We start from the raw sequence: 20753 nt of genomic DNA on the forward strand, positions 1-20753 counted from the left end.
CAGGCACTTTGCTGAGGCTTCTGGCATAGCAGTGACGCTTCCTCAAAGATAATCAAGTTACCGTCGGCTGTTTGCGCACAGTCATTTTACACGTTGGCATGGCTTGGGCTCAAGTAAACCTGAAGAGACAATTTGTAAATTTAGTTTGACCTAACGTAATGAGAAAAGCTTTTGACTTCTCAATGTGTGCTTAGGTATTTTTGAAGGTGAAACTTGCCTGCCTAGCTGCTGTTTGCCCGTCTGCTTGTCTGCTCGACCATTTTCTGAAAGATCCCGTCTGAATCTTGTAGCTGGCTATGACGCTCATCATAGGCGTGGATCTCCCCTGCATGGAGAACCTGAAAACAAAGTCTGTTTTACTTGTAGCAATATTTTAAGTGATAGCACTTAGCCAGTCCTTGACTTTTAGAGCAAGTCGAGACCTGAAACATACAGTCGGGTCCATTAGTATTTGGACTCTGTACACCACCACAAAGGATTAGAAATGAAATAGTCAAGATGCCAACTTTAAGTGCCAACTTTCAGCTTTAAATTGAGGGTATTTGCACCCAAGTCAGGTGTGTGGTGGAGGAATGAGAACACATTTTAGATGTGCACTCCATGTTTGTAAGGTATCAAAGGTATTTGGACAAACTCCTTTTCAGTCAATGACAGCCTGCAGCCCACAGACATCACCGGACACTGGGTTTGGTTGCTGGTGATGCTCTGCCAGGCCTCTACTGCTGCTGTCTTTAGTTTTTGCTCCGTCTCCTCTGCTCTCCAATGACAAATATTCATTTTCACAAAATCTGCTGCCTCACTTTTTTATATGGCAATTTGCATAGAATCCACAATGTTCACAAGAGTGATCAGATCAATTGCAATCCAGCTTTGGCATCAAAGCAAACTTAGTCCCACTTAAAACATTTCCACTGCATTTCAGCTCTGCTCTAAAAGGACCAGCTGACAGTGATTCCACCGTTAACAGAAGTCACAGTGTTAACAAGTACAAGGCTGGACTGAGTTAGAATGACAGACTGGAAGCTGGTGCTTGAAATCAATGTTCTTCCTCTGTGAATCCAAAGTTGTTTAAATCAATCCGCTGGACTTTAAGAAAGTTCCTTGAAGACGTTTCACCTCTCATCCAAGAGGCTTCTTCAGTTCTGGTGGTGGTTGGTGTTGCCTCAGCTTTTAAACCTCTGTGAGGTGTGTTCAGGGCTATTATTCCAACGACCAATACCAAGACTCATCTGACTACTCAACGATGGTCGTTGTATCGGTGGGGGTCGTTGAAATGCACAGATGTCACTGAGCCCTCGTGTGCAAATGGTGGTCATTAGCATGAGTCTGCTGAGTAGTTCTTTTGGGGACTTTTGAAAGGACCTGATTGTAAATTGGCAAAAGATGATGCCGCCATGTCCTATGTAGAGATCTACATAGGGGAAACCAAACAGCCATGGCTCAACATAGGAGAGCCAATTCCTCAGGACAGGATTCGGCAGTCTTCCTTCACCTTAAGGAAGAAGGACACTCGTTTCAGGACACCAATGTTCAGATTTTGGACAGGGAGGACAGATGGTTTGAGAGAGGAGTGAAAGAAGCCATCCATGTCAAAGTAGAGAAGCCATCTCTGAACAGGGGGGGTGGTCTGCGACATCATCATCATCGTCCTTAAGGAACTTTCTTAAAGTCCAGTGGATTGATTTAAACTACTTTGGATAACCATGACCTGGATGAATGAGAACCTACGTACACAGACTTCCTCTGTGAACCATGGTGGCATGCAAGAAAACACATGCAGGGATCGTTGCTTTGCATAACAATTGCTTCAGGCAAGGACATTGCTGCTAGCAAGATTATCAGATCGTCAACAACTTCAAGGTTTGCACTTGGTGAGGCGCAAACTTTTGAAAGAGGGCCCTGGTGTCAACAAGGGCAACAAAGAAGCTACTTTTCTCAGCATAAACATCAGAGTCACACTGATGGTGAGGTGTAACTCCTTTTGGAATTACACCCGATAGTGTTGGCAACCAAGACTAATTTTAAATGTGTCAAAATATGGAAGTTGGCACAACAAAAATAACCTGAAGCTACACAAGAAACAACCTGCCTATTATTTAGGCGGTTGAAGATTTTAATAATTGCTTTTGAAGTTCATCAGATTCATGGTCCTGGTTACATTTCTTACATTCCAGTACTACCTTATGCACCAGCTGAGTCACTCACTTCTTTCAAGTCTCTTCTTGATACACACTTTTGAGAGCCTTTCCTAATTTTATTTGACTTTTTATGCCATGATGCACTTTCGTCTGTCTCAAAATTTGTCATATTTTGACTTGTAAACTTTGATAAGTGCTCTGTAAATAAAGATAAGTAATATTACACACCCAGTGTCTGCCTGTAATTTATGCCATGTCTGAGCGTTAGATAGCCATTTTGTAAACAATCCACAACTCAGACCATGCTAACATACCAGGTGTGACTACAGGTACATAATACTACACTCTGCTGCCAACTCTACTCGCAGGGGCATCCTTAGAATAACCAGTGAAGTGGAAGTGCATTTCTGCAGCTTGTTAAAGGGTCAGTTTATCCTGTTTGACATTTCAGTGAAATGTTCTTATGGCCAGTGTCGGAATTCTGAAGTTGCAACCAAAAATGCATTTGACAATGACATCTAATTGGTTCATTCTTGAGGCCAATTTGTGCCAAATTCCCTCCTGCCTTTGTCACCGAGATGTAACAATGGAGTTGGTGGAGGTTTAGATGTGTTGATACGCTTGGCAAACAACTCCAAAAAGGTCATTAGGTTAAAACCCTGTGTGCTGAAAAAAATAACACATCAAAGTGTGGAGGAATTTCCTTCCTCCAGCTGTTACAGATCACTCATTGACGAATGGTGTAATTAATGACTCGGCACTTCACTCTCTTTAGACTCAAGAGCAAAGATGCTATGTTGACTATGCTATGTTGCTATGCTAGGTTATGTCTTGTAACTTCGGGTCAAATGCTCCTTCCTTGCTTGTTTGTTTACCATTTTTTCTTTAAACCTGTGTTTGATGACATTATAAACTGTAGGCAATTCCCTCAAGCCATGAGAAATTGCACAGAGGGACCAAAATATCTGAGAGAGAGAGAGACCACACTGATGACAGTGGGATGGCTCTAAGCCCTCATGCACTTAGCAACAACATGCTTCAAAATCTGTCAGGTCAGAATCTGCAAATACTTTAAAGAGGTTAACAGTTTGTGTAGGTCACTGTGTTAGGTTCGGTATGCATTATACTGTTGGTGGCAAAATAATGTCCTTCTGAAGTAAACTCTGTATGCAGTGCTAACACGTTAACTTGCAGAACCTGGGATCCACATTGGCCATCAAGGATGAGGATGCGGTTCTTCCTCAGAATGGCTTGGGCCAACATACACCAGCTGAACTTGGAGCCCGACTTGGCCAGAGGCAGTATAGATGTCAGATATCAGAATTTACTTGTTTCCTGCTGCACCTGCAGGAAACAAGTGAATTCTGATATCTGACATCTATACTGCTCTGTCTAGAGAAGTCTAAATCCTGCAACATACAAAAACATAATGGGCCTAATTTGTTTAGAATTTGGGAAATTAAGTCAAGTGAATTAGCAGTTTTGTCGTACTTGTGAGAGCCTGATGCACGCTTCCTTTCCTAATTCTGATCATAAGATTGGTTCGCCAACTTGGTTAGATTGAGGGATGCGTGCTTTGGATTCAAACAGTTCGTACTGTCTCGTCGTTATTACATCCAGTCCTCTGTCTTTACAGGTAAATAACATTATAGGTAGAATGCAAACTGACATGACTCTGACATTACTGTCAGCACTTTAATGGATGAGCTCTAATTTTAAATAGACCTGGAGCATTTGAATGGAATTGGTACACAGAGTACCAGATATCCAAGTTACATAACAAGGGAGGAGTTGCGATTGTCGTGCTTCTGAATGTCCGTTTGAATAATTCTTTTCTTTACTGCAGCTTTAACTTCTGTAATATTGGCGGAGTAATTTTAATTTCCAAAGAGCATTGCAGTTGTACTTCTTTAGGTCTTTCTTTCTTTGTTGTCTTGTCATCGCCTCTGTTAGGTTTGTTTCGTAACTTACCACCTCAGCAGGTCTTAAACTCAGTTTCTGTCGCTGCTCTCACTAACCTCTTGCAGAGCGTTCCACAGTTCTTCATCTGTGTGTTGGCTAACGGGGTCCAGGTTCTTCCTCATGAATCCTGGAATACAAGAGAGGTCAGAGGTCGCTCACTGCAAAAACTCAAAATCTTACCAAGTCTATTTGTCTTATTTGTAGTCAAAATGTCTCATCTCACTTGATTTAAGATAAATTCACTTAACAAGCGACATTTCAGCAAGATAGAGGGACTTGTTTTAAGACAACGCATCTTAAATATCTTAAGTCAAACAATCGTGAAATGATCTTGTTTTGAGTTGCATTTTACAAGAAACAAGGTTCATTTTACTTTTCATACATTTTTTGAACTCGGGTGTTATTTGTAGAAGCTACACAATCTTGATATAAGAAATAAACCACTTGATTCAAGTAAATGTGTTTTATTGGAAAATCACCAATTAGTTCTTTTTGTCAAGTTTGCTAATGCGTTGCATGCAAATTCAAAAATAAATTGTTGATTTCAATACTAGACTTTTTTACGTAGTGTAGAGTTTTTTTTAAATAGTTTTGAGAGTAAGAACCATGGTCATATTTGCAGCAAATGTATTTTCAACCAACTGTATACGGACGGATATGTTAAAATGCTTAAATCACACTTTTTGATCTTGTTTCAAGGACAAGGTGGTCTTAAATCTCGAGTCATGTCGCTAATATACAACCTAAAATATGTAAAATACATCTTACATTTTGTACTCAACATGAATATTTAAAAAGCAGATGTCCGCTTTTGAGTTAAAAACACTTGCTTTTGGGTATATCTGGCTTACCCTAAAATGCAACAAATGCTGTCAAAACATAACTAGATATTAGGATTTTTAGCTAACTGTGAGAAGACATATCTCAAAATGCTTAAATTCATCTTTGCAATCCTATTTTAAGTACAAGATGGTCTTAAATCTAGAGAAGTGCCACTTTAATACAACTCAAAATAAGTTTAGTACATCTCAAATTAGGAGGCTACATGAAAGCAAAAATCTATTTTTGAGTGAAAAAATGATTTTTTTCTTTTTTTTCTTGGCGTGTCTGGCTTATTTTAAGACGCCTAAGCTTGACAATTCTGGTAAATACAGATAAGTTTTCCCAACTAATTTTAAGATGTCAATATTCTAAATATTGTATCTTATTTCAAGAAATCTTAACAAGACATTTTTCACTTGTTGTATTGGCAGATTTTTTTCACTTATTTCAAGGTAAAAGTTCCTTGAACTAAGTTTTTTTTTTTTCTTGTTTTGAGAGGAGCATTTTTTTCCAATGCTGTCCTGATCAGGTTTGGTTCTGCCGCAGGTGATACTTACAAATGTCAGTGCAGCTCCTGCACGGACTAATAATGGTGTATTTGTGATCCAAAATGACTCATCGCTTCACAGTCACACCCTCGAATAATTACACTTCACACCTTTGTATTAATTAGATTGATTAGAGGTTTCGTTTCAGTCCTGTTGCCAGACTGGAAATACATCATAGCTCTGTGGAGCCTTCTGTTCCTTTAGCTCTCAGCAGTGAAGATTTCAGGACCTTCTTCGCAAATGAAGCTCGGAATATTCGACAAAATCTCCTGAATGTGTCTTTAAGTGCAGCAGCTCTGGAAGCGTCCATAGAATCAGATTTACGCTTGGACTGCCGCCCACCTCACAGGTGTGCCATATCAAGATGCTGATTAGACACCATGATTAGTGCACAGATGTGCCTTAGACTGCCCACAATAAAAGGCCACTCTGAAAGGTGCAGTTTTATCACACAGCACAATGCCACAGATGATTGTAGCTTCACATTGAGCCCAACATGAAAACGTTTGAGACAATAAGGCCCCATCCACACGAAGACAAACCGAGGTCTAAACGCACAAGTTTCTTGCCGAATCTGCATATCATCCACATGAAGACGGCGTTTTGGGGGTCTGTAAACTAGTGATGGTGAAATCGAAGCTTCACTTTGACACATCTGCTTCAAGAATGACACATTGCTTCGAAGCATTTGATACAATCAGAAGAGTGACATCTGCTGGTCCTGTGTCAGAACTGCATCTATGTGGAAAAAACTAAAAAAGCCTCAGGACTGCTTGTCTCACACTGCTTTGTACTTGCAATCAAGGGCATCAGTTTGTTTTTAAAAGTGGGGGGGATGGAGACCACAGCACTTTGAGAAAATGTCGAAGAACGGCGGCAAAATACCTCAAACCGGGCTCAAACTCACAACCACCGTACCAAAGGCGGAGGCTCAACCTGTTGAGCTATCAGTACACACAGGTAGAGTGGTCTGTGGGCCGCTATAGTACTAATTCTCAGGCCGAAATTTTGCCCCTGCACGCCTCTGGTCGGAGCTTCCACTTGGCACGGGTGCAAATTTAGCATCTGCACGTTTTTTTTAACCTCAGGAAGGTGTGCTGCATGTCTGTGCAACTCTCGGCCGAGTGCTGATGGTGCGTTCAGGAGCGTCGGAATTTTCTATACTGCTGAAAATAACTGGGTTTACAACGGCTTACATGTGAAGAATTTGAATGTGTTGGAGACAAAATGACCCCTGACAAAAAGTGGGGGGCACACGTCCCCACCTTCCCCCCCTAAACTGACGCCTATGCTTGCAATAAATGTTTTAAAACGTTATATATGTATGTTTGTGTGCATATATGTGTAGTGTGTTTCTATGAATCTCTGTGTGTGTATGAGTGAATCTATGCTTATGTATCTGTGTATTATTTAATGTATTTAATGCAACTAGATATATCTAAACTAAGTTCTAACTAAATGTATACTCTCCCTAACTTCTCTCAAAATGACAAATGGCAAATGCGCTGGTGTGATCTCCTCCTCTCAAAAACCCACAATTTGAGGAATGAATCAGACCCCTATGTCTTTTAAGACCTGGACAGATTGAAATGTCCGACCCCTTCAAAGTTCACGCGAAGCACCGCGACACGCGATGTGACGTAACGAGGCCTCGCTCTCGATAGTCACATGATTGTGGGCCTGCTGAAGCAGGGATCGAAACACCGGCTGAATCCCAAACCGCCCCCTACACACTATCCCTACACACTACCCCTCCGTTTGCGCGTTCCCGTGGAGGGTCCTCCATATTAAGGGCCGTCCCAAACCGCGTAGTGCGGAGGGGGAGTGGACTGTTCAGCCCTTAAATAGCGAGTCTGGATCGATGCTCACTCTCGACAACTTTTTCAGGAAGTGCAACGTCGAAATGGAGGAGGAAACAACATATCGATGTGAGTTCCACATGCGTCCATTATTTCTCCCACGCCTTTTTCACACTGACAGAACATCACAAAAAGAGTGGTGTAAAAAGATAAAACAAAAGAAACAAATCTTCTTCTCTGCTGACGTCTGATTTAATTGTGCACCCCCTGACACCTTAAAATTTGAACACAACTGACAGAATTCATTTATTCATTTGTTGGATTTGAAATGCCAGATAATAGGATTGGAAAACATGTGTGAAAAAAAGTGGGATGCTTTCATCTTCTGGAAGCAGCAGCGATCCTTGTTAGTTGCAACCTGTGCCACAGCGCTACAGCCATGCACAGTAGGCGTCTTTGTGTTACCATGGCAATGACGTCTTCCGTTTTCCGGTGAGGCGACAGGGCGTCCCATTCCTGACGATCGTATTTATACCCTCCCCCTTCAATAATAGGTGTCCTCCACAGCTGCGAGTGTGACTTCTTTTGGAGTGACACTCGGTAGTGGAGGGAGAGTGTGTACGGGGTGGTTTGGGATTCAGCCACCGTCTCGAAACACTTTCGCTTCAAAAGCTCAGCACTGTGTCGAGCAAACTGGCTCGAGCGTAACATCACTACTGTAAACGATCATTTTTAAAACCAGGTTCCAGAGTGGAAAGATTTTGAAAAGCCGCAGCTCCATGTTTACTGGCTCTCCGCTACTTTTCAGATACGCTTGCGCCATAGTTTCGTATCTTCATTGACACGCATGCGCAGTTTCATAACTTCATTGACACGCATACGCCACATGCGGCAACAACAACAACAATGGCGGCGTACAGTGTAGCATGTGCTGATGAAGCTAGTGACCCTACTATCCCTGTTGTAGCAAAATCTCCTTCTTCTCAGTCACCACCGAGTTGAACAAACAATTATCGCTTCTCTTCGTGTGCTTTTTAGTCGTCACTTTGGGTGTTTTCACCTTCAACAAATAGGTGAAATATTTGTGATTACAAAGGCTTTCTAATTTGTCAGAAATATTTGGAGAACCATTACAATCAGTGACAACACTTAAACTTTGTTCATCTTGTGTGACGTGTAGTTCATAAATGGTGCACATTAATAAGGAAGAAAGAATCTCTATTTGTATGAAGTTAGCACTAAGTCCAGAGCCGGCCCAAGGCATAAGTGAGTTAAGCGGTCGCTTAGGGCCCACCACCACCAGGGGGCCCCCCAGAGTCCTTAATAAAAAGCAAGTGTAATTGTAAAAAAATTTAGAAAAAAACAAAACAATGAATAACCATTGTTCCGGGTTGTACAACAATAATTTTGGTATAATTTTCTAATGCCAGCTAGGTTGCCAAGTATGTCAACCTTCGATGGTATCAATAAGTGGACCTAGTTACTCCTGCGGCAGAATACCTTAGCGGCTGCGCAAGTTCAGTGACAGTGTCATTGCTCAATGGCGGACAGAAGCAAACAGAAATGTTGCCGTCCAAGAAAATGTACCTCTCAGGGGCACAAAAAAGAAAGAGAAAACGGTTGGAGGAGCAGGAAAAGAAAAACAAGGATAAAGGTAGGTTGTAGGACTTTTTTGTTTTGATAAATGTTGTGAGCATCGCAAGTTTAGGGCTCAGTCTGAGTCTTATTTGCCACAGTGCCTTTTTCTCCTCCGGTTGGATATTTGGTAATTGCAATTACATTTTCGAACCTTTAATATATAACAAATCCCTTCACTTAACCCAAAATGATCTAAATCCTCGACTCTAAACATAACCGGAATTAAAACCCGTTAAGGTTCAGCAGCCTGCGGGTGGGCCGTTTTGATATTTACATAAGCATTTTTCAAAATAGAACGACACTGCCAACTCGATGATAGAAACATTATACACCGATGGAAAGCTTAAATTCTCATGAATCCGCCGGTATAAACCACTTTCAGATGTGATTACCACAGCGGGTAATATAAACACATTTGTCCAACAAACAACCAATATCCATCCTTCCGTTCTCGATACACAGCTTTAACGTACACAGCGCGACTCACATTTGCGGGTTCATTATTACACACAGATGAAAAGAGAAATAGAGCAGAAAAAGCAAAAAGAAAGCAAAGATTTTAGTGTTCTAGAGCCACTGCTCTTGAACACTAATGATCAGCTCGTCATCAAGCCTCTGCAGAAGCCTGATGACGAGCTGATCATTTGAATCAGGTGTGTTGGAGCAGGGAAGCATCTAAAACATGCAGGACTGTGGATCCTGAGGAACAGGATTGAGAACCATTGTTCTAGAGAACTTGTTTTTTTATGTATGTTATAAAATCAAAATATTTTGAATTGTCCTTTTGGAAAAGATCTTCCATGTATAATAATATAAACATGTCATGTGCCTTTTCAAATATGAAAATATGTTTTTCTGGCATGCCAATCTGTACTTTTACACTCTGTTTTACAATCATTTGTAATAAAAAGTAAGCTAAGCAACCTTACAGGTAATTTCTGTTAAAAGATAAAGGAAACTTTTTAAAAAAAACATCTAAATGAACTTCCAACATCAACATAGTCAGTAATGATCAAAGAACTTGATTACATTACTTGAGTAAAAGTAAATTGAGTCAAAATTTACCCCAATAAATGTAAAAGTAATTCAGTGAAGTGAAAGTAAAGAAGCATTTGATGTAAAGTAAAAGCATAAAAACTGCTGAAATACATGCCATGAATTATAATTTTGGGGCTTAAAAATGACTACCAGTATGATTTCCTGCATGATGTTCAAATTCTAGTTCTGTGTTCAGAAAGGTAACAGTTTTGAAAACAGAACTAACTCCTTCAGAAAACCAATTGTTAACCCAGAGTTGAAGTTTTCTTTCACGTTTTTAAGTAAAATGAAGGTCATGACATAACCTTTTTATTATAAATAAAAATGAAGTGGGAATTTGGTACCTAACATGTAGTTGTTTTTAGAAAAAAAGTAAAAGTCACCACTTGATTCCAGATTCAAGTCCTTTGTCATCTTTTTCAAATTTGTAATAAGAACTGATGTGGCATTTTGGAATGGCTTGTGGAAATCTGACCAGAATATAGTAGACTGGACTAGTTGACATGTTTTGATCGCAAGGACAAGTGGGTTTATATTTGTCATATTTTCTCCCTATCACTAATTTTTAGAAAAGAAACATGAAAATTTTATTTAATTTAGTTTTTGGAAATGGCTACAAATACAACAAAATGTGCTCCAAATTGTGCCAGAATGCCCCATTTTGCATCTTGATTTTCAAAATTTTTCCGGGGGGGGGGCATGCCCCCGGACCCCCCTAGTTGCTTCGCGCCTGTGGCGCAACCCACCACCTCACAGCCATTTTAACCAAAGGGAAACACTGTTGACATATATTCACATTTTGCACTGAAGTTGTTCATGTGGGGCCCCCGAGGTAAATTTCACTTAGGGCCCACTGAAGGCTTGGGCCGGCCGTGACTAAGTCCATGTTAGTTTAATGGACTAAGGACTAAAATACAGTGGGGGAAATAAGTATTGAACACATCACCAGTTTCCTGAGTAAATATATTTCTAAAGGTGCTATTGACTTGATATTTTTACAAGATGTAGGTAACAACCCATGCAGTTGACACATGCAAAGAAATCAAAACACAAATGGCCATAAATTAAATTATGTGCAATAATATGAAATAACACAGGAAAAAAAGTATTGGACCATATACTGAAATTTATTTAATACTTTGTACAATGCTTCAATGACACACAGAGCTCCAGTAGGACATCTAGTGGTAAATAAAATCAAGTGCAGTCGACACAAAAATACAGATTATTTGATGGATTTTGGTAGTACGTCTTGGGGTTTATTGGTAAAGAGGGTGTGCTTATGGAACTGGTCATGAGTTTTTATTAAGAAACAGTTTATCCACTGTTCTTCGACGCGAGCGGTTTCTTCTTTTACAGACTATTTCCCCAGACTTGGAAAAAACCCCGTTCACACGGCACAGATGAGGCTGGGGTACACAGGAAATGTTTGGCTACATTACACAGGTTTGGGTAAACAGTGTTGTGGGTGGTCCAGTATGTCAGCGGCTCTGCACTTGTTTCCAGAGGACATCAGTTGCATTTGTAGTTTGTCAGACTCTGTTTGCATCTTGATCCAAAAGTCATTCCTTATTCATAATAGAAGAAAAAATAAATACATGTGGAGGCTGCTGCTGGATCCACAAGTGTAGCAAACTACCAGTCAACTGTTAGATAGATAGATAGCTAGATAGATAGACAGACTGTCTGGCCAAAAAAAGTCCCCGCCTGGATTTAATGCAGCAAATAGGTAAGAGCCTTCCATTGGATAATTACTGCAGTGATGAATGTATTTCAGCTGCAACAACTTCTTTAACCCTAGCTGATGCAGTGAGGAGCTTCTCAGTTCTTAAACAACCGTGCCGGATGTGTGCAGAAACATGCTGCAGATGTTTTATCGCTCGGTGGTCTCCAGCGTCCGCTTCCACGCTGCAGTTTGCAGGCTGAAGGCAGCCGACACTAACAGACTTAACAGTCTCATCAGGAGAGCTGGCTCTGTCCTGGGGGTTGAGCTGGAGTCTGTGGTGGAGACGTCAGATGCTGAGGAAGCTGCTCAGCATCACGGACAACACCTCTCACCCCCTGCATGCCACGCTGACGTCCTGTCAGAGCTCCTTCAGTCACACACTGAGACCACTGAGACGCACCACAGAACCACACAGGAGGTCTTTCCTACCTGTGGAAATCAGACTGTACGCTTCCTCCCTCTTCTGCAGGAGGGATACATGATCAACGGACTTATTTCCATGTGCAGCATCATCACACTTTTCCTTGATTGTCTCACTATCTGTATTACCACTGTTCAAGAGCAATATTTCTGTACATCTGTTTACGTTTGTGTTCACTTCACTTCCTGTTTATCCGTTTCTTGTTCTTGCTACAGTTTACATTTTGGAAGTGTGTTATTTTATTTTCTATTTTATTTATTTTTTAGCCACTATTCCTTCAGCTAAGACACTTCACACAAACACTGAGACCCTTTACATTTTGTACTTTGTATTCTTGTTTTTATTTCTGTTTTACTACTGACCTCTGTGTAATTGTGTATATTTCACTGACCTTTATTGATTGTATTGTACTGGAGCAAAAAAAATCTCCTGCAGGACAAATAAAGTTTATCTTATCTTATCTTATCAATCATGCAGCTCCATCGTAGCTTCACCGTGATGCTCAGGTGTGGAGGTTGGACCACAAAGACTGGACACCAGATTCAGCCGTTACGGTTTGATCCGATAGTCCGGAGCTTAAACAAGCTGACTTTTACTCAAAAGATCTCTGGATCTAATCCAAGCAAACTTTCTTGTTTGTGAATACTTCTCCATTTCAAGTCAAGCAACAAAACAAACACAAGATTCAGACCATCAGACTCTCCAAGGCAACGATACGTTGACTTGCTCAACCGGTCGAGTCGGTGATTTAGTGGAGATGCTACAACTTCTTCATTTTGAAGGTTTCTGGTTCAAGACCAATCTTTCGAAACATTTTGCAGTTTGTTCTCTATAATCTTCCTGGCACCACGATAGGAAGAAACTAGAGCAGGAACAAGTATAAGATGTTGTGGGGTAGAGGAAAGTCTAATGTTTCCTTATGCAGGAGGTTCACTGTTCAAATCCAGCTTTTGTACTTTGTCCTCATGAAAACCTCTTAGTACCATCACAAGAAGAAACTCAAGCATGAACTTTGCAAGAAAGATGGTGTAGAGATATGTACTGTGCCTCTTGCAAAGGAAGTTCTTGCTTTAAATCCAGCTGAAGGTCCTTTTGGCTTATTGAGAACCTCTTGGTACCATCATTAAAACAAACTCAGAGACCTTGTGCGGATCATGGTGCAGAGATCGGTTTTCAGCCTCTTTTGTTGGCGGTTTATGGTGAAAAAACCCATGAGGCCCTTTCAGTTGGACTTGTCCTCGCCGATACTAATTGGCACCATCATTTAAGCGTCGTTACTGATGCACCTTGTGGGAAAGTTGGTGCAGAGGTAAGCTTTGCGCCTCTCGTGTTGAAGGGATATGGTTCAAATCCCCCCATGGGCATTTATTTGTACTTTGTCCTCGCAAATATTAATTGGTACCACTATTTAAGCAAAGTTAGAGACAATTTTGGTGGGAAAGATGGTGCAGACATAAGCTTTGTGTCTCTCATGTTGAAGGTTTGTGGTTGAAATCTCCCTTCAGACCTTTTGTCTAGCCTTTGCCCGCTCCACTCTTTACTGGTACCATCATTTAAGCATAGTTACGGCTTCAGCATGTGGGATGGTTGATGCACAGACAAATTTTATGCCTCTCATGTCAAAGGCTTATGATTCAAATCCTCCTCAGGACCTTTTTTTATTTGTCCATTGTCCTCTTTATTACTTCTTTGTACCATCACTTAAAAAAACTAAGAGCTACGCTTTGTAAGACAGATGGTGCACAGATAAGTTCTGTGCTTCTTGCTCAGGAGGCTTATGGTTTAAAGCCAGCATGAAGACTCTTTTTGTTCTTTGGCTTCTTGAGAACCTCTTGGTACCATCATTACAACAAAAGTCTTGAAGTTGGCCCTTGTGAGAGAGGTGGTGCAGAGGTAAGTTATGTGCCTCTAATATTGAAGGTCTGTGGTTCAAATCCCCCTCCAGATCCGCTGTTTGTACTTTCACCTCTTTAATACTTCTTTATAGTATCATTTAACAAATACATGGGCTACACCTGGTAAGAAGGATGGTGCAGTGGTAAGTTCTGTGCCTTTAAACGTGAAGGTTCTTGGTTCAAATTCAGCTCAGGGCTATTTTTTTTCGTCTTTTTGCTGACTGAGAGCCTCTTGGTACGATCACTAACACAAACTCTACCAGAAACCTTGTGTGAAAGATAGCGCAGACATAAGTTCTGTGGTCGTCATACGGGAGAGCTGCGGTTCGAATCCCGACTCAAAGCCTTTTTGGACGTGTTCAGTACCATGCTTTACATGATAAAATGAAACTAAAGCTGAAAGTCAGTACGGACCACAATAGCCAAGCGGTATGGTAGTGGACTCTGATGCGGAGCGTTGCTGGTTCAAATACAAGGACTGAACACAAGCAGGATAAACAACAACAGGAACCAAACTCTGGGAACCAAAGTGAGACAAGGAGTAACACAAATGGCTAAATAACAACTGGAACCAAACTCTGGAGAAACAAGGAGCAACACAAATGGCTAAACGACAACTGGAACCAAACAAGGAGCAACACAAATGGCTAAACGACAACTGGAACCAAAGTCTGGAAACCAAGGTGACAGAGACAGTGATGGTGACATGGACCTGAAGAGGGAAGGGGAGTAGAAGAAGAAGGCGGGAAAAAAAAAGAGCCTTTTTTTTTTTTTTTTTTTTTTACATTTTTTCCCCTATTTTTGGTGATTTTTGGCCCAAATTTAAGAAAAAGCTTCACCAGGGTAGGGGATCAAACCCTGCTCGCCCATCCTCCAACTGCTGCCACTACCTCTGGACTATAGGTACTTCATACTTACATACTGGGTTTTCTTCTATTCCATAAGGAGATCACCTGAACACTAAAAGAAAAAAAAAAAAAAAACAATCTCCAAAAGATTTAAAACTCATAGATACAAGCTAATCTGTCTATGAGTTTTAAAGAACATGCTAAAAAAAACACACAATGTCAAAAAGTCACACTCTTCTCCTGATCACTCATTTTGACATTTTAGCACAATTTCAAAGCCACACAAGTCACCTTCTTCATGTCACAAATGGGAGAGAACAGCAAACAATCAATTTTAAAAACCTCGCTGTAATTCGTCCCCATTCAAAATCCCCAACAGATGTTCACATTTTCAACATTTTCGGTGAATTTTTGAACATTGGTGGGAAAGAAAATAATTACAAAATTTTCTTTAAGAACATTCACATAAAAATCAACCAAAATCAAGGGAATTTCGCTGGATTTTGCTTGATTTTTCTGTGAATGTTCTAAAAGAAAATATCAGAAGTTCTACTGGTGTACATGTAATCATTTTAGATATTTTTAGGATTTTTTGGAAGAGTTTTACTAATTTTTGGAAAATATTTACAAAAATTTTCTTGCCAAATTTGGTCGGATTTTTTTCAAAGGGAAACTTTTAAGGATAAATGAAGAGGGTTAATACATCTCAAATTAGGAGGTTACATGAAAGCGAAAATCTATTTTTGAGTGAAAAACTGGTTGTTATTTTTTTTAGCATATCTAGCTTATTTTAAGACACCTAAGCTTGACAATGCCGGTAAAATGTAGCTGAAAATAACTAATAACTAATTTTGAGATATGAAGATTGTAAATATCACATCTTATTTCACGAAATCTGACCAAGCCGTATTTCACTTGTTGTATTGGCAGATTTTTTTTCACTTATTTCAACTTAAAAGTTTCTTGAAATAAGGTTTTTTTCCTGTTTTGAGAGCAGCATTTTTTCCAGCGCAGACATGCCACAAAACTAAAGTCATTTAAAATGGAAACTTTCTGGCTGTAAGAAACGCTCAAAGAAAGAAAAAAGAAAGAAAAAAAAATAGTGGTTATCAAGAACAATTGCTTTTTCAGATCAAGCAGAGGGGGAAATGATGGAATCACTCAGTTCTGAGGAACAAGTGATGGAATCACCCTGCAAATTTCCATATCCAAAACTAACACCTGCGTCTGATTAAATGTGCTCATTAGTCTGCGGTCGAAAAGGAGCGCTCACACCTCGGAGAGCTGCTGCACCAAGCGGATCGACATGAATCACGGCTCCAACACCAGAGATGTCCGTTGAAACAAAGGAAAGGATCGTCAAACTTCTTCAAGAAGGTAAATCATCACGGAATGTTGCAAAAGATGCTGCTTGTTGTCATCTGTGTCTAAAATCTGGACCATGGGAAGGTTGTAAAAGGCAAGCATACTGGCAGACCCAGGAAGACGTCAAAGCGTCAAGACAGAAAACCTAAAGCAACGTGTCTTGAAAACAGAAAATGCAGCAAAACAAATGAGGAACCAATGGGTGGAAACTGGAGTCGTCGTCTGTGACCGAACTGTAGGAAAGCGCCTAAAGGAAATGGGATTTACATACGGAAAGGCAGAACGAAAGCCATCGTTAACACCTAAACGGAACAAAACAAGGTTACAACGGGCTGAGGAAAAGCAACGGCGGACTGTGGACGACTGGATGGAAGTCGTATCCGGTGATTAATCGCGAATGTGCATTGGGCAAAGTGACGATGCTGGAACTTTTGTTTGGTGCCGTTCCAATGAGATTCATGAAGACGACTGCCTGAAGAAAACATGCAGATTCCCACAGTCATTGATGATGTGGGGCTGCGTGTCAGGCAAAGGCAATGGGGAGACGGCTGTCATCACGTCTTCAATAAATGCACAAGTTTACGTTGACATTTTGGACACTTTTCTTATTCCATCGATTGAAAGGACGTTTGGGGACGACGAAGACATTTTTCAAGACGATGACGCATCTTAGAGTCACAGAGCAAAAACTGTGAAAACTGTCCTTGAAGAAAGACACATGACGTCAATGTCGTGGCCTGCAGATAGTCCGGATCTCAATCCAATTGAAAATCTGTGGTGGAAACTGAAGGAAATGGTCAATGACAAGGCTCCGACCTGCAAAGCTGATCTGGCAACAGCAACCGGAGAAAGTTGGAGCCACATTGATGAAGAGTTCTGAAGAGTCACTCGTTAAGTCCTCAGAGACCGCAAGCTGTTAGAAAAGCCAGAGGTGGCGCAACAAAGTGCTGGTGGTGTCTTGGAGTGTTTTTCTGTTTGTTTGCTTTTCATGACTCCATTTTTTTCCTCAGAATTGAGTGATTCCATCAATTTTTTTCTCTGTTTGACCTGAAAAGCAGTTGTTATTGACCACCGCAATTTTTTCGTCTTGATTACTTTTAGTGTTTCTTAAAGCCAGAAAGTTTCCATTTTAAATGGCTCTAGTTTTGTGGCATGTCTGTGATGTGCTTTTTTGTTTCTCCAAAATCAAACAAGGGAATGAACATCCCCCAGGACCGGTGATTCCATCATTTTTGCCAGGGCTTGTACAAGTTCTTCATCCGTTAGAAAAGTCCTGTCTGCTAAAACATCTTTGAGAACAGAACTCCTTTCCAACACATTTGCTGCTTCGTCTAAGTGTCTACCATATGTAAAACAGCTCTGAGGGTTTCATCCTGAGCTCCACTCAGAGATTTCACTGTGCAGCAGCTCAGCAGTTTGTTGGAGAAAAGCATTTAGGTTCAATCTTTCAAGCCCAAAAAAACACCAGCTGTTGCCTTTAGAAAAAAAAGACACCGTTTACCAGCGTCACAAGCTGTAAAATCAGAAGGAACCGTTGGATTTTTCAACCTTCTGATGGGACTTGGACTAGTCATCTGTGATGTTCAGTTCCATCAGGAGAATCACCCAATTCTAAGCTGAACATCGTGATATTTCATGGAAATCTATTTATTCTGCATTTTAAAAAGAGTCAACAAAAATGAACCAGATTGAATCAAATAGTTTTAATCTGGTTTTCTAATTGTAATGATTTTGTGATTGTTCCATTTCATTTTGTGAAGAACTTTGTCACTTCATTAAAAGGATGGACTACAGAAAGAACCCAGCAGAGTTTAGCTCCAAACAAATGACCTCCAGTCCTAGTTGAAGACATAAAGTGGGATCTGGAGGGAAGCTGTCGGTGTGAACGTGTCGGCTCTCTGGTTAACTCGCCTGCTTGCGTCTCCATCCTGACGCTGCTCTGCTGGACCGGAGCTCCTGGACCGGCCGGGTGGACCTTCCTTCGCACGTCTTCCCAGTGGGAGTGATTCTGAGTCGGCCTCTGAGGATTCTGAGGAGAAGCTGCAGGGCCACATGAGACACTGTGAGGAGACAAAGCAGAAATGATTCACACACCAGACATGAAGAAAAGAAAACATCGGAGAGTGTAAAACACAACAATGAGTCCTAAACATCACTGGGGATGAAACTGGAGGCAGAAAAACTCAAACAAAAACCGCCTCAACAACCTTTTCGCTCCAGAATGCGGAAGAGACTTTATTTCTGAAGAATCTCGTCCAAAGTTGGATTTACTGAAATGTGTTTTAATTTTCAACACGTAAAAGAAGAGGAAGATCTGAGTTTTCAGAGCTGCAAGCAAACTCATCTCATTCTTCTACCTCCTTTGTATCACCATAGAATCTGAACACAGAAACTCATCCAGACACTAAAGCCCCAAGACTGGCAATAAGTCTATTCATCACTTCAAATAACAATTCTACATTTGTTCTTTACTCGCTCCCAAAACCGTTCCAGCAGCTGAATGAATGAAACCGAAAGCGTCTGACAACCATCACAATGAGACTTAACGTGAGATTCGTCACATAATTACTGGTTTTGTGAGCAGCACGAAAGAACGGCATCTGATGAATGATGATATTTAAAGTGACTTTTCAATCTAAAATAAGGAAACCTACATCTACACAGCTGATAGACGAAGGGGCATTAAGGAGCAGATCGGCCACACTTTCACACAGTCTGCATGTTTCTGCAGCTTCTCCTTTCTGACTCTGACTGCAGCAGCTGTGCTGTTTTCAGCCCGGATGACATTTTAGACTTCTCATATTGCTTCATGATGATACTTTGTTCCTGTCAGAAATATTTCACGTTGCATCCACTGACCTGTAGCGTTCCACACCACATGACAGTCAGCTTGCTTATGGCTTTCAATCATAGTTTTATGTCTTACAGCCAGAAGAACACAGCCGAGAACATGTCATTTAAACACAACATGCAGCTGGAATCAGAATCTGAGCTACATGTGAGCTGATAATTTGGTAGGAATATTGTTCATCCTGTTAACATTCACACAGTCTGCACTTTCTGCAGCTTTCCCTCCTTCAGCTGCTGCAGCTGCGTCACTGTCAGTCTGTGTCAGGACTTTATCATCTTTCTGCTTCTCTAATGTCATCGTTTGCTCTTCATTTGTAAAACGGGACACTTTGGCTCCGGTACTGTCGCGGTCCTGATGATACTGGGACTAAATATGTGCTCTGCATGGATCATCTGCTTTTAAAATGACACAGCAGCAAACATCACAACAAAGAGCCACTCAGAGAGAATCTTCAACTCATTCACTTTAAAACCAGCAGCAGCTTCTGCTGAAGCCTCAAATTACAACTTGGAGCTTTGAAAGTCTGGAATCATGATTTGATGTCAACTCCAACTCTGGATCTTTTCTCTCCTCTCTTTGTAATTCATCAGGTCTCTGCCTCACTATGCTCTGTGCTGTCAGATGACAAATGTTGGGAATTTGCTCTGAATTAATAAAAGTGAATTGATTGAGCTCACCTGGATTCAGTGTCCTGCATCCTGTATCTGGAGCCACTGTACAGCCACAACAGAAGCAACAACAAACCAGCGTCAGCTGCAGCTGATCCACCTCCACTTTCTCACAAACAGCGTCAATCCAAAGCAGGAGGCACCACCTGGTGGTCGGAGGAGGAACCAACAAACAGAAAACTCTGTCGCAGGGCTACATATACAGAATGAATGAATGGACTTGCTCTTATATAGCGCTTTACTACTCATCAGAATACTCAAAGCGCTTATACAACAATTGCTTCCATTCAACCATACACTCACACATTCTCACTCTGGGGCGGATGGAAGCGTGGCTGCCAATCCGCGCCTACGGCCCCTCCGACCACCACCAACATTCACGCGCATTCATACACCAGTGAAGAGCACTGGAGGAAAGGTGGGTTAAGTGTCTTGCCCAAGGACACAACAGCACATGACTAGGCGAGAGCGGGAATCGAACCACCGACCCTTCGATCATTGGACGACCCACTCTTCCACCTGAGAATATACCGACAAACATTCACACTCACATTCACACCTACGGGCAATTTAGAGTCATCGGTTTACCTCAGCATATTTTTTGGACTGTGGGAGGAAGCCGGAGTACCCAGAGAAAACCCACGCATGCACAGGGAGAACATGCAAACTCCACGCAGAAAGATCCCGGGCTCTGGCCGGGACTCGAACCATAGATCTTCTTGCTGCAAGGCGAAAGTGCTAACCACTGCTGTTGTGTTTGCTTCTTAGCTGTAAGCACACAAAATACATTCAGAATATCAAATAGTCTCACTTCACATTGGTCAACTAACTATATTAGGGCAAATATAATTCATTTACATTTCAATAATCCCATAACATTCTTGTTTTTCTTTTTAAACAATTATTCCATGAATTATGTCACGTTTTTATGCAAAAGTATCCTGTATTGTATTTTTAGGTCAATTTTTAGAACCTAATCTCAGCATATGAGAAATGTTAATGGATAACTTTTACAGATTTAGACTTTTTGGTTT

General features: G+C 41.0%; 1 long non-coding RNA gene across 1 annotated transcript; it reads right to left on the reverse strand.

Moving 5' to 3' along the window:
• Positions 1-221: 221 nt before the first annotated feature.
• LOC127532121 (uncharacterized) lies at positions 222-19859 on the reverse strand. The gene is made up of 3 exons (XR_007939382.1): positions 19729-19859; positions 4157-18260; positions 222-338 (listed from the first exon to the last, which is right to left on the reverse strand). It is a non-coding gene; the product is annotated as an uncharacterized LOC127532121 (long non-coding RNA).
• Positions 19860-20753: the final 894 nt, after the last annotated feature.

This window comes from Acanthochromis polyacanthus, chromosome 22 (genome assembly GCF_021347895.1).
Source record: "Acanthochromis polyacanthus isolate Apoly-LR-REF ecotype Palm Island chromosome 22, KAUST_Apoly_ChrSc, whole genome shotgun sequence".
NCBI classification, from domain to species: Eukaryota; Metazoa; Chordata; class Actinopteri; family Pomacentridae; genus Acanthochromis; species Acanthochromis polyacanthus.